This window comes from Populus euphratica, unplaced genomic scaffold, assembly GCF_000495115.2.
Source record: "Populus euphratica unplaced genomic scaffold, PopEup_1.0 scaffold44.1, whole genome shotgun sequence".
Taxonomy (NCBI): Eukaryota; Viridiplantae; Streptophyta; class Magnoliopsida; order Malpighiales; family Salicaceae; genus Populus; species Populus euphratica.
The window spans coordinates 1,822,178-1,835,176 of record NW_011499865.1 but is presented as its reverse complement, the minus strand read 5'-3'; the positions used below and the strand labels follow the sequence as shown (position 1 = coordinate 1,835,176).

The 12,999-nt window shown below is 27.4% G+C and overlaps 1 long non-coding RNA gene across 1 annotated transcript; it reads right to left on the bottom strand.

Moving 5' to 3' along the window:
- Positions 1 to 1,184: 1,184 nt before the first annotated feature.
- LOC105126025 (uncharacterized) lies at positions 1,185 to 5,145 on the bottom strand. Its single transcript, XR_842341.1, has 3 exons — positions 5,135 to 5,145; positions 2,039 to 2,044; positions 1,185 to 1,304 (listed from the first exon to the last, which is right to left on the bottom strand). It is a non-coding gene; the product is annotated as an uncharacterized LOC105126025 (long non-coding RNA).
- Between the last annotated feature and the right edge of the window lie 7,854 nt (positions 5,146 to 12,999).

Below are 12,999 nucleotides of genomic sequence, written 5' to 3'. Positions count from 1 at the left end.
GAATTGGAACCTCTTTTGTGTGTGGTTTCTAATTGAGTAATAAAAAGAGTTTATACTATTCTTGTTTGAAATATCATTAGTAGATTCTCTAACCTTGATATTTTTTTATCATTATTTAATCCTCACATTAATTTTACAATCTCAAAGTCCTTTTTAACTTACTACTACTACTTCTACTACTGTTGTTGTTGTTGTTGTATAATTTATATAATTAATCTCCATATGGTTTCATCCCAGTCTTGCCGAGTTATTTATTACTTCACACTCTTGCAATTTGAAGAAGATATCAATTTTTTGATCGTATCAGCTATTGATATGGAAATAAGACCAAATACTTATTTTGACAAAACTAGTTAGAAACATTTATTAACATCATTCAAATAATAAACTGGTTATTCATTTACAAAAGCACAACTGAAGAACAAATAGGATGGCTGCAAAAAGGATGGAAGGATATGGACCAAACTCATTTTTGAAACTAGCGTGGACTAGAGTAATGAATTGGGAACCATTTTTGGTAGTGATGAGTGGTGGAAATAAAAAATTCAGGTTATTTATCGCAATCCTTAATCATCAATTTGTTTTATTCTTAGTTTAGTTATTAATAAATTAGGCAAAGTTGCATGAAATAATCTTATTTGTTTTGTGTAGGAAATAAAATGAGCAAAAAAGTTTAGGTAATCTAGTATCAAACTGTTGTTACATATGAAGTTCAACAGAATGTTCTCAGACTTTGTTGCTGCTAACGAGTATGTGTGGACATCATCGTCCGAAGTCTTATGTGATAATAATGTTGGTGTTGATGGCAATCAAAATACCAATGTTGAACAACCTGATTTGGAAGAAGAAAGCGGTGATTTGAAAGATGATTAAATTCTAAATTTTGCCGATAATGTTTGTAAAATTATTAGAGGGGTTAATATGTCTAGAAATAGCAACACACATAGTAGTGGTAAGAGAAGAGAAAGAGAACGTTCTAAGGTTCAAGCTAGGAAGAAGAAAAGAAATTCTGGAATTGGGTTACAACTTCTGTCATGTTGGGATCAAATGGTTAACAACATATCAAATAATAATGGTTCAACATCTATTTGTAAAGATTGAAAAGGGTGTAGTATTCCTAAAATTATGAGTGAGCTTCACTCAATTGAAGGAGTTATTATCGGTGATGATTTTTATGAGTTTGCTACTGAGTTTTTAGGTTTGAGAAGGAATAGAAAAATATGGTCAACTCTGGGTAATCTTGAAAACAAGATGAAATTGTTGCAGAGAATATATACACGATGTAAAGCACCTTAGACGAAGAGCTATATATTGATCCTAAATATATACTTTCATTTATTTGTTGGTAATATTATTAAAAATGTTAATTAACATGTTTTTAGTTTTCTTGTCATTTATATAAATTTGCAGATTAATAAAGTGATAGATTTTTCAGGAAGATATGGAGTAATAAATTCCTTTATGTCGATTCTGGACGCTCCATAAATTAAACAATTAACATTATAAAGAAATGATGCTGCAATCAGTTAGGTCATAGAGCATTAATATTTATTATGTTCATGTTATGGATTATATATTAATGTAATTAAAAACTGTAGTGTTGTCTAGTAATTACTAGGTAAGATGAATTGCAATCTTGTTATGTAATTTTGAGAAAATACTAATTAATTTTAATAAGTTTAGTTGATGATGTGGACAATGCTAGTAGTTTTAATGGATAAAATAAAGATGTGGACAATGCTAGTAGTTTTAATGGACAAAATAAATATGTGTCTAAATGCCACTAGTTGATGATGCAGACAATAAGTATAGTTTTATTTGATAGAATAAATTTCACTTGTAAATTCAACTGCTAAGGATATTTTGATATTTGCACAATTTCATTTAAATTGTGTCCTTGCCATAAGAAAATAGATGTAAACTAGATACGAGTGTAATTAACTAGAAGAAAATGGAAAGAACATACAAAATAGTTATGTCATACTAAACAAACTTACCAATCATATATCACTTACAAGAGTAAAAATCAAAAGCATACGGATCTCTCATGTAACAAGTAATAAATGGTGTAAATTGAAGTGATGTTGTAAATTGAAGGGATAGGCAAACTTTTTACACGGTGCCAGAATACATTATAGTATATTTCTTACATGGTACATTATAATAGAACTTTTCCCACGTTGAACGCATCAGAGGGGAGAAAAATATTTTTACATGGAGACAAGATACATTGCAGTAGATCTTTTCAAATTGCAAATATATTTTCACATGGTTTACTGCAATATAACTTTTCAGATGTTGTATGCAAGTTGCACAAGAAAAACATATGAGGAATAAAGAGAAGAGACGAACTAGAAAGGGTGAAAACAAAAGAAGGAAAAAACAAAATTTCATCTACAAAACAGAGCGTCAGGTTGGGACACAAAACAGAAATGAAAGAGAAAGGAATAACATAGGCAAACACAGGAAAATAAAGAGGGGAAAAAAAAGAAAAAGGACAAAACAACATTTGATTTGCAAAACAAAGAGTAAGGTTTCGCGATGAAATAGAAACAAAAAGGAAAGGAATAACAGAGGCAAGCACGGGAAAAAAAAAGGCACCACTACATACCTTTCTCTCACTAACCCAAACCAAAAGGGTGGAATAAAAAGAAGAACAAAACAACATTTGATTCGCAAAATAGAGAGTAAGGTTGTGCGACGAAACAGGAATGAAAAAGAAAGTAACAATAAAAATAAACACAGGAAACAAATGGGACACCACCACATACCTTTCTCCTCAACACCACAAGAACCACCTTGCGTCACTGTCCATAACAGCAGCAGGACCATCAGAGGGGAGAAAACTGTTTGAAATAAAAATAGATAATAACAAAGAAAGAAAGAAGGAAGAAGAGCAGAAATAGAGGACAAATAGGAAGAATCATTGTTCATCGGCCAAGCAATTCCCTTAGTTAACCATTGGCCTTCACCGTTGCGACCACTAGCCAGACATTGCCACATAGGGTATCTTGCTCTTCTCCTTCTTCCTTTTCTTTTCTGCTATATTTGGAGTCGGTCTCTATTGTTCACATGAATTATAGAGACTGATTACAAATTTTACAAGGGATTGATCGGGTCCAACCCAAGCCTACATGTTTTGAACCAGGTTCGACCCAGTAAAAAAAAAAAAATTAAAAATATTGTAAAAAATACTATATAAAACATACTTTCCAAAAAAATCAAATAACTAATGTTTAACATTATTCATATGTTTATCTAAATAGCATTATACATATGGAAGATGTGTGTTTTAATTCAACATTCAATGAAGATCTGGATGATGATTATGAAAACATAATAAAGTATGTTATTGATCACATTAATTATCGTGGTAATGATGACAATGGTAGCTCATGAGGGGATGGTGATGATAGGGCAAATGATGACGATGACAATGACAACGACGACGATGATGATAGTAATGAGAATGATGAATCATTTTGAAGGCAAGAATTTGATATGAAAAAGTTAGTTATGTATACAGTTAGGGCAATAAACATGTATTATATTAATTATATACATAGAGAATAGTGTGAGGTTTCATACAACACAGGCATGCGTTGGTTAACAAAAATTTTATAAGAACATTGAAAACGATGTGTGAACATGTTTAGAATGGACACATTAACTTTGTTGAGCCTGTGTAGTGATTTAGAAACAAAGTAGGGTTAAAACCTTCGAAAAGGATGTGAGTGTGATTATAAAAGTGATTGTATTTCTATATATAATAGCACTTGGAGTGTGATATCCCATATCAGAAGCGAGCTTCTAGAGCTAAGGCTTTATAAGTAGTGTTGGTCGATGACCTATTATACGTGTTTTGGGGTACAAGGCTCAAAAGTAGGCTCATGTCACCATGAACAAAATCGTGAAGATGGTAAGGCTCGAAGTAGATAATATACGACAGGTTAGGGGTAGGCTATTATATTTTTTTATTAGAGTGGAGGATGGCTAGTTTTAAGGTGGGGGAATTGTGATATCTCACATCAGAAATGGACATCTATATAGAGCATCAAATAGGAAGGTTTAAGAGCAATTTCAACATTCAGGAGAAACTTTTAGTAGACATTAAATAAGTTATAGCAGCAGTATATTTGTTTGCAGTAGATATCATAAAACCAGAGGACTCGAATTTTACAAGCACTCCACGAGAAATTACAATGAATCTAAGATATATGCATCATTTCAAAGTAAGACAAATGTTTGTTAATGTGAAGCTAAATTGTTTTTTGCATGTTAGTAAGTAATGACATTCTATTATCAATGATTTTCATGTAGAATTGTATTCGTGCAATTGTTGGAACACAAGTGCGAACTTGCCTATCAACTAAAAATCAAATTCCATTTATAAAAAAAAAAAAAGGTATACCAACTCAAAACATCATGGCTTCTTATAGTTTTAACATGCAGTTCTCATTTGTGTGGGTAGGATGGGAAAGCAGTGCTCATGATATACATATTTTTCTTGAGGCTATTGACAATAAAAATATAAAATTTCCTAAACCACCATAAGGTAGTTATACAATAGAACTTGTTATATAATTATAAGTACAATAATTTGTGATATTCTTATTAATCCTTTGACAAATTTGAATATTATTTGTAATTATAGGTAAGTATTGTCTGGTTGATTTTAGATATTCCAATAATTATAGGTATTTAGGTTCATATAAAAGTGAGAGATATCATTTAAAAGAATTTAGGCATTGTGGACAATCAATAAATTAACAAGAAGTTTTTAATCATGCACACTCATCACTACATAATATGATAAAATGTTTCTTTAGAGTATGGAAATAGAAGTGGAGGATTGCAGATGTAATTACAGATAGTTTAATGAAATAATAAAAAATATTTTATATAAAGTATTGTTTATTTCATGATGTAATAGTAGTAGTTAAATATACAATATTTCAGTTAAAAACCATCAATATTAATATATGTTTATTTTAGTTATTTTATAACCTCAATTTAAAAAGCTTGTCTGTTTAGAATTATAATAGCGATAACAGTTTAAAGTATTTTTTACTTAAAAATGCATCAAAATGAGATTTTATTTTTATTGTTTAAATTATTTTTAATATTAGCACACGAAAATGATATAAAAACTTTTCCAAATAGTTACCAAATATATAAAATTATTTTTTATTCAAACTCAATTTCAACCATAATTTTAACCAAACAACTACAAAACTAAATTAATCACAATTAAAAATTTTAAATTAAGCTACCAAAAATTTGTAATACCAAACAAAGTCAAACGGAAAACCATTGACAATAATGCCTTCCCCTGTCTATATATTTTCTTCTTACAGATTTCGCCGTCCCTTCTTTCTGTTTGGTGGGAGTATGCTGCTGCCACGTGTGTTGGGAGAATTTTCCATGACTTTTTTTTATATATCACCTCACTGTGATTTTTATTTTTTTATTTTTCTAGCATATGCATACAGAGAGGCATTGATCGAGGGACGGGAGAGGGGAGAAAACTCTTTTTTATGTGTCTGCGTCGACAAAGTGGGTGAGGAGCTATCGCAAGCCAGTTTTTCAGAAGATCATTTTAATCCCAAGATTTCAAGCATTGATTCATGCTGGCCCCTTTGAGATTATTACTAAACCTCCCCTGAAAAATCAAGAACTTTCATAATATTACTAAATACTTGTGATACTTCAAAATTGCACCCCACCCCATTAGCAACCTCCCACAAGGAAGTATATCTACATTTATATAAAAAGCTCATGAAAGTACCTATCACCTTCGACTTCGATTTAAATGCAGAAGGTTTTCTCTACATGTCCATTGGTATGAAAATTAAACACAATTTTTCATGTTGGATATGTTATTAGCCTGTTTAAAAACTCTTTGTTTCCTATAAAAGTGTTAACATATAGCTAACTTTCTCCCGAGTTTGAATGGTTGGTCTTAGTTCTACAATTAAAATTTTGTAAATATCACTTGAAGGTACAAGCCTTTTTTTTCTTTTTTTTTAGGTCGCTAAAAGTAAATATTTTCATTGATAAAAAGAGATAAAAAAAGACATCTCAAATCTAAACTAATTTGAATTACACCAACATGGAGAAAAGGGCTTATTTGGCATATATGGGCACTCAAGCACATGGAGGAGATTTTATACCCAAAAAATAATGAAAAATACGTGGTGTTACGGGTTAAGAAAAGATTTTTTTTTCATTTTTAATTTAGAATCGTAAATTAACACAGGAATAAAAACACCAAAATTGGAAAATCCCATAATTTGAAGAGATATTCAGACGTCCGTGTGCACAATCAATCAGCTAGTAGAGAGTCAAAATAAAAAAGAAGTGTATTTCTAGTAACTCATCATCTTTTATACAAGCTATAACGCTGTAATTAATTACCGTGTAAACTCTAATGTTGATAATAGATTGATTTAATGATAAATATTATTAGCTAATTTAATTAAAACTTTAATTTTAACACTTGGCTTGTGCATGTTTATGTCTTTACATGTGTCCTTTGTTTTCGCATATATTGAGATAGAGAGGGCCTATCGGTGCTCTTCTTTTCCAACGTTCCATTCGGCAATATTTATGCTACAATAAAAAATATGTATCCTGATATTCACTTTCAAACAAATAGTTGTATAGCGACCAGGTTTGAAATTATTTCAAGAAATAAAATGAACAAAAAAGAGAGTTTAGAGTGAGAAATAGTGTCCGTGAGGAACTAAATAATTTTAATTGAGGTGCTAATTAATGACTTCCGTACGTATCTAGTTAATTGAATAGCGTTATAATTTTTTTTTAAAAAAAAACAAATATACAAGTTTTAAAAATATATTTTTTATAAAAAAATTCTTAAGCATAAAATATAAAGCCTATATATGTATTTTATTAAATAAATCAAGAATTATATATATCAATAAAAAAAAATATTAGCTTGTTTATTTGATTTGCCTCATTGTATGTCAAATAATTTTTTTCTAGTATAAAAAAATTAATGTTTAAGAGTTATTAATGTGTTTTTTGACATAAGATAAAAAAATATAGTTGTGAACTAAAAGATTGATACTTAAATATAATAAAATATAAATATATATATATATATATATATATGTATGTCAATAAAAACATGTGAGGCTTTAAACTAATTTTTAACTTAATATAAAAATAAGATGATGTTGTAATTGCTACAATAAAACACTTTTTTCTTTGTTTTTATATAATAATTTAAAAAAAATACAAAGAAAAAATAAAAAGTACACAAGAATGAAGATAAGAATAAAAATAAATGTACAAAATAGACTAAGTGTAAAATAATAAATATTTCAAGTATAAAAAAATATTACTATTATTTTCAAAAACAAAGTGTAAAGAAAAAAAGAAGTAAATATTACAAAAATAAATAAATAAATAAATGATAGTAATAAATAAATCAAGTGTAAAATGATATAAATATATAGTATAAAAAAATATATAAAAAATATTTTTTTCCTAAAAAAAACCTAAAAGTTATAGCTTGACCTACAAAATTTAAAAACAATTTATGATTACGACATTTGTAGATTAAAAAAACTATTTTTTCAGTACATGTATAATAATAATATAATTACCCAGGGAATTTTCAACTCAAGTATTTAAATTATTTTATTTAAATCGCACCCATAGTTTATGAACTTCTTCAGTCAAATGCGGACCACTCGACAAGGCACGTTGCAGTCAAAACAGGTGTTTCAATTCCATTTTGTGGACGCCGTCAGTTCTGATTGTTGAGTGTTCTAGATGCAGTCCTGCTATCCGTTATCCTTTTGAACTTGAGGGCTATTCTTGTCATTTTAATAAATTGATTTTCTCCAATTACCGAAGCTAGAAAAAGCTTCACTGGGAATGAGCTTTTTTTCATGGACAATAATAGGTTGGGGAGAAGGTGTTATCTGTAGATATTATATATATAAAAAAAAAATACAAAGAAACTTTTTTTTTTCATGTTGAGATGGAAAAATCCCGCTCTTCTCCGTTAAACTTGGAAATATATAGCTTATTTTATAATAAACATTTGACTAATTATATGGTAAAGTGATGTATAAATCATCTATGCATGTGACAATTCTGTGACGATTCTACTTGAAATATAAATGAAGTCATAGCATGTATACACATGTGATAATTATAGTTGAAGTATAAATAAAGTTATAGCATGTGTAGCGACAGCCCAAAACAAAATAAGACATAAACTATATTATAAAAAAAAAAAAAGAGAGAGGGAGGGAGAAAAAAATGATTGTTTGGGTAAAAACTAAGCCATGTGAGGCTTGCTTAGGCCTCGGGTGGCCTTGGCAATAACTGGGCCACAAGTTTTTTTTATATATTATCAGTTAATATATAGGTTGTAGAGATGAAATAATAGAATAAATTAATTGGTTTAGAGAGGAGAGACTCACATCCTTCAAGGTATTCGTGCATATGTCGATACATAAATATTTTTTTTATTTATGTGGATGTCTGAATTAGTTTACACGTATTACGATTAATTTTATGATTTATTTAACATCCTGCAAGCTAAATGAGCATGTAAGGCACCACGGGGATGACAGACATGCACAATAAAGCTTAAACTCGGGTGCAAATGAAAGGAACAAGTCTCTTCTACCGCTTGGCTAACACCTTAAGTGCTCACACACATATTTGAAACAACACTTTATAGTGGTACGATTATAAAGAAAAAATTTGATGCTTTTGAATTAAATTGAATGATTATCAATGCAATTCGATTTTAATAATTGCACCCATTAACTAACTTATGTCAATAAAATAGATTTTATATGTAAACTCTTGTTCTAAAACTAGTAAATCCATGCTAGAAGTGATAAAAAAAATTATTTGAGAAATGATAGTTAAGAAGAAAAATTGTTATACATGGAAATGATAAAAATTTATAAATTTAACTTAAATTTCATACAAAATAAAGTAATAAATTGATACACGAAATATATCTCAACCTAGTGACAAATAGCGTAAATTCCTTAATCGAGTGAAATAATTATCCAAGGAAAAAAATTTATACATTGGTATAAAAAAAGGTGATATAATAATTATAATAATAGAGTGGCAATCTAAAAAAAAAAATTATGATTTTACATGTGAAAATATTGATTGTTGATATAAGCCCCGTGTACAATCATGCTATTTTAACAAAAAAATAGTGAAAACTCTAAGTAAATTTTTATGATGGTTATGAATAGGAGTCATCAATGAATTATATTAAAAATCACGATGATGTGAGTAAATGAAATGGTACACAAATTTTGGATTTTTGACAAAAAATTATTCAATGACTAGTTTTACAATATCAATTATATTTCTTAATCCAACTATTTAATTAAGCTATGCATTTAAGAGTGGTTTTTTGACATATTATTTTACCTTGGATTGAATTTTTAGGTCAATTAAAATTTAAGAAGATTACACGAAAATACCAACAAACTAGAATTTAATAAAAATAAAAATATAAATATTTATGAAGGACATTGCAGTCTTTTTATAAATTGTGATAAAAATACATGTGAAGTAAAAAATGATTTGAAAATACAATAGTGCCCATGCGCGCATTATTATAAGTATCAATGATTAGGGGTATGATAATCTTATACATGTGTGGGTGTAAGGTCAAACAAAAAATAAAAAGATCTAGATTACAAAGAGAAAACCATAAGTGAGAGGAATAGAAAGAGATGGAGCAAAAAATGAAAAAAAAAAAGTTGAGAGATAGATGATAAAGGAATTAAGTGTTAAAGTAAAAATGAGTTGTGATATGATTGATAAATATGATGTTGATTTTATAGGGGTTTCTAAAGATTTAAATTTTTTGTTCTTAAAATTGATTGATGATTGTTATGGGTAATGGTTAAATTGGTTGATTTGAGTGGATTATTAAGAATAATTATTTGAGATTGAATTTAATTAATTAATATATTTTTAGTAAGTAATCTTATGAGTTGTGAAGAAACCTTTGCTGGAACATTCTATATATATATATATAAAAAAAAAAAAGGTTTGTGGTTGAAGATGATCAAATTTTATTTTGATCATTGATTTATAAAAATTATAATTTAGTCCTTAAAACTTTAAAAAATTATGATTTGACCCTTGCAACTTATCCTGGAAATTTGGGCAAAACTGATTGTGGGATTAAGTATGATGAAATTCGGTTTAGTCATTGATTTATAATATTTTCAATTTAGTCCTTCAATTTTGTAAAAAAAAACGACTTGACCTTTAATTTTAAGAAAATTGCATTTTGGTCCCTAGTTGTAAAAAACAGTTTTTAAGATGTTTTCCAGCAATAAATGTAGACTTACTAAAGGTGGATTATTAAGACTTAATTAATTTTATTTGCATTTGAAATTGATTCAATATTGGGTTTGTATATTCCTTAGATAAAGGATGAATTGAGTTAATTACATACTATTTGTTTGATAAATTGTGTGAATATTTATAAATTAAATTGTGATGTGTTGGGTCATTTTTAGTGTATTTTAGAAGATTTGAGATGTATAATTAGTGCTGGAAATTATGTAAATTATATGTGATAATGATGAATTAAGTATGTAATTGTGATTAGAATCTTTGTAAATTAATTTATGATATGTGGAACCATTATAGATGTGTTTTGAAAGGTTATATATGTAAAATTAATTATAGAATTTGTGTGCTAGAGTTGATGTAAATCGAAAGAAATAATGATAAATTTAATGTATAATTTTTATTGTAAATTGATTTAACAATATGTGAGATTATTTTACTTATGTTTTGAAAGGTTTGATATATACATTTTTTATGTAAAGAGTGGTTTAAATTAATTACACATCATGTGTTTGATAAGTTATGGGATTGATTATAAGTTGATTTTGATGAGAAGAAAATAATTATGATATTTTGAAGAAATTGTGTATGTATCATCTTTATATAAAAGATGATTTGAGTTAATTGTATTTAAAATTTTTGAGGATGAAATGTTTAATGAAGAAATTTTTTTTAAAAGATGGCAAAAGCTTTCTGGCTAAAATTATAATTATAGCAAATGAAAGGATTAGCTTGAACATGGTAACATGTACCATGTTAAACTTGGCTTGAATTGTTGTGTGGAATTTATCAATGAAAAATTAAATCATTTAAACATTGAAAATCATCAATAAAAAATTAAGTTATAAGAACAATAAAAATCATTAATGAGAAATAAAGGCATTTAGACATTTAATGTTAATGTAAAAAAATGCTACTATATATAAATTGAAATAAAAAATAAAAAAATATATCTAGATTTATTTATGAAGATATTTGATCATGTAAATTATTAAAAGTGATAAATAGATTAAAAAGATTTAGATATTAATTTGAGATATTTTATTAAAATGCAAGAAAAACAGTTGAAGTGGGATTCAACTTCTCAGTGTATTGCAAGATTTTCAAGGTAAGGATCATGTGATGGATAATTATAGGTTAATAGAGTTTTTTTACCTTTTAACTTTTGCATTTTTATAGATTATTCTAGAAAATTTTTATGGACTCTGTCCTTGAAGGAAGGATTACAAATGTTAAAGTTTAATCCCTTTCTTCTATTTTTATTGGTAAAAAAATAACAAGTCTATCATTTATGTATTTAACTAATTAAAATAAATTAATAACATGTTTTGCTCCTATTCTCTTATTCCTTTATGTATTTTTCCCTTATGTAATTTTATTCTTTTTATGAATACTACCATTCTATTATGTATTTCATTAAGATTTCTTTCCTTCTGTTGAGTTCCATTAAATCAAATAATACATGTAAGAAAATATATACACTAAATAAGATCATGACTTGAAAAATAAAACTATATATAAAGAAAAATAAAGAATAAAGAATATTTTAATTAAAAAAATCTAAACCAACAAAAATTTATCATCAAATTAACAAAGGTGAGAGTTTAGTTACAAATATTAAAAAGTATATGCATAAAAAATATTTAAAATAGAAATTAAAAGGCTATAATGTACAATAAAAAATAAAAAAGAATAAATAATTAAACTAACAAACACAATTTTTTTTATAAAAAATACTAACTCATATTTATTATTGTTTTCCTATCAAATGAAATTTTTTCAATGATGGAACACCATGCTTTATTTTTATTTGAATCCTCATTTTAAAGGAATCAGAATAAGGATGATAATTTAACATCCATGATCTCAATTAAATACTAAACTCAAATATATATAGATTCGAAGAGATGTATTCTTGGTCTCAACCAAGTGTTAAGCCTAAGCATGTGTAAGTCTGGCGAGTTACCAGACTCAGCATTTTTAGACTCAGTTATGCGCTGAACCTAAACATGTACAAGTATTGCAAGCTATTAGATCTAACATCCTTGGATCCATCCAAGTGTTGTGTCTAAACATGTACAAGTCTAATAAACTACCAAACGCAATATCATTGGATCGAATCAAGCATTGAACTAAAAAATAAATAGGTATGGCAAGTTGTTAGATCCAATCTCTTCAATCTAAGCCAAACACTCAGTTTAAGTACACGTAGCTCTAGGAATCTTATTGTACTACGAGATTTTGATAAGTTATATATATATTTTTATGATAAATATGTGATATTTTTTTCCTTTTTGACACATAAAAAAATTAAATGCTACCAGGAAAATATGACTTTTAAGCTCTCATGTCCACTAAATGATAAGAATTATGAGCTCAAATTTCATAACAAATTTCTCCTTAGATGCTAATATTTTTTTGGTATTTATTAAAATAATATTAAATATTTAAAAAAGGAGTATATAGGTAACTAAGTTCTTTCTGTTTTAATTTTATAATAAATTTTCATAGGTTTATGTTTGTTATTCATTTTTGTCCTTTTCTATATATATTTGTTTTAAAGTAATGATTTTATCAACCAATGCATATATTGGACACATATTACATGATTCAACATAA